This window comes from Papaver somniferum, chromosome 8 (assembly GCF_003573695.1).
Source record: "Papaver somniferum cultivar HN1 chromosome 8, ASM357369v1, whole genome shotgun sequence".
Lineage (NCBI taxonomy): Eukaryota > Viridiplantae > Streptophyta > Magnoliopsida > Ranunculales > Papaveraceae > Papaver > Papaver somniferum.
Window position 1 is genome coordinate 116594378 of NC_039365.1, and position 2568 is coordinate 116596945.

General features: G+C 36.9%; 1 long non-coding RNA gene across 1 annotated transcript; it reads right to left on the reverse strand.

Moving 5' to 3' along the window:
• Nucleotides 1–904: 904 nt before the first annotated feature.
• LOC113304797 lies at nucleotides 905–1976 on the reverse strand. The gene is made up of 3 exons (XR_003338408.1): nucleotides 1924–1976; nucleotides 1360–1429; nucleotides 905–978 (listed from the first exon to the last, which is right to left on the reverse strand). It is a non-coding gene; the product is annotated as an uncharacterized LOC113304797 (long non-coding RNA).
• Nucleotides 1977–2568: the final 592 nt, after the last annotated feature.

The following is a 2568-nucleotide window of genomic DNA, read 5'->3' on the forward strand; positions in this document are numbered from 1 at the left end:
TGAATAAACTAGGATATGACCCGTGCCCTAACGGTCCGGATTTTTATTTGTTGTCAAAAATTAGTTAAATTTATTCTTTTTGTGCACCGACACCCCCTTCTATTTTCACATGTTGATATTGTCATGTTTATTTTAGATGGGTCATTAAAAATTTGTGCTAGGTATATATTTCGACTTACGTGACCAATTTGGAGGGATACATGTCCTGAAGGTTTGCGCTCGAGCAAGCGTTATGCTTTAGTCTTGGATTTGTAGTGCTTCACAGCCATGGATTAGCTCGTGGAAATTAGGTATCTCATGTATGGGAAAATCCCGTTTCTGCCTGTTTTTTATTTTATTTTTTTTCTTTATTTTATTTTCTTTTGCATTTTAAACCATGCATTTTCAACTAAATCAAATGCAACCTCACCATTTAGTTTGCTGGAAACCCGGGCCTAGTGCTCGTGGAATCTAAATATATGCCTAAATACAGCAAGGGCCATAATGCAGGGGCTGAGCTAGGGGTGTAAATTCGGACAGGCCGGGTTGTCTGGCCTGTTTTCTATGTCAGGCCAGGCCGTACGGGATTGTAATTAAGCTACCCAGAAGGCCTGTTGGGCCGGGCAGGCCGGACACCTACACTAATTTTGAAGCCCAAACCTGCCCAAAGCCTGAATATAAAACAGGCCAGGCCGGACAGGCCACCTTTTTCTAATCTGACATTTGACATGTTTGAAAAACAATATAATTAAATAAGCTCACTTCAGAACGTCAACAATCTAATGAAATAAATACAGAAACATTAATAGTCTTAGAGGATGTAGAAAAAGGAAAATTAAAACAAACATAAAATTCTTATCAAAATAATAACTAAAACTCTATGTCGAAATTGTTTTGTTCTTAATTAGAAAAGACTATCCATGAGCTCCTTGGCTTCTCTACATCGAAGAACTTCTTTATTCATGTACTCCAACAAATTGGTACTCTACGCTGCTTCACCTACATAGAGTAAAAACAAAGCAAGATTAGGGAGATATACAGAGAAATCATATTACAAGAAAATAAAAATATGCTTTGTTTGCATATCCACTGGTTATCTTGAACTAATGTCATATATGCTTTGTTTGCCTATCCACTGGTTATCTTGAACTAATGTCATATATGCTTTGTTTGCCTATCCACTGGTTATCTTGAACTAATTTCATACATTATGAGGCAATTACTGTATCTAACGGACTGATATATCATAATTACATTGGACATGCACAGTGCCTGACCCAGGCTTCTTAAATATCCTTATTACATAAATGAGAGGTGAACCAGAAAACTAAGGACTCTACAATAGAAAAAGAAGGCATGATCAAGTGCTAGAATCCCTACTTGAGAGCTGTAGTCATCCATTTCCTCCTCCTTCCGTTGACGCACTTCATGCAAAAGAAAATCCTTGCAACTTGATAAGAATGGCAACATTAGCGACATATGGAATGTAACATTAAACATAATTCATTCACTTAAAATGTTAACACGAACTTATGCAGAAATGCACTATAATTATCACATTGCATTGATAAAAAGAAGCAATGAATACAACTAGTTTGGCATGTATAAGCAACACACGTATTCAACTACCAGAAAAATTAACTCCATTAAGCTCTCTAATTGAAATAGAATATACAATTGTCATTTTCATTTTCAGGGTCAATTAAGAAGGATGATTTAATTACAGGAGGAACGATGAGTGGGTCTAGAATCTAGATATGGAAGAAGACAGTATATAATGCAATTACCCGTTATAGACAACTTTACAAACAGTTGATAAGCATGAAATTCATTTCTCAATAATCATACTTTATATACTTGTTATTAGAAATCACTAGAAACTAAAACATTAAATTTATAACAGATCTTCAATAAATATAAATTAAGTTTCAAAAAAATACTTACAAACACCACTGATTCACCATCAATTTTTCTTTTTGTAATTTTTGGTTGATGAAAATGCTTCTCTTGTTGAAACCCTAGAGTCAGAGATAAAGATAAACCCAAATCTAAGATGAAAACGAATCACAGCATATAAAGTAGACTAATTTCCAAAAATTTTGGGAAGAATTGCCGCAAATTTGATAAGATGAAATCTTTTTTCCACAGATATGGAAGGAAAAATAAATTTGTTTCCCCTTTTCTGTTCTACGATGCTGGCTAATTTTAGGGAATAACTCGAACATATCGAAATAAAACAGGTACTTGGACTGGGCAGACAGAACGGGTAACGGACCAGGTAGTTCAGGCGGGCACCAGGCCGGGCAGTAAAATTTTGGAGGAAGCCTGAGCCCGCCCGTTCTTAATAACCAGGCCAGTCCGCGCAGCCCGCAGCAGGCCATAACAGGCTTTGGGCTAATTCGGGTATAGCGCGAGCTCAGGCGGGTGCGGGCAGGCTGAGTATTTTCGGGTAATATTTACACCCGTAGGCTGAGCCACATGAAAGAGTGTGTACAGTTTCCCTCCCAGCCTACCTGGTTTTGGAGCCTAGTTTGGTTTATTTTAGCGGAAAATGGATTATTTGTCCAAAAAATTTTAAAACATGGTTCA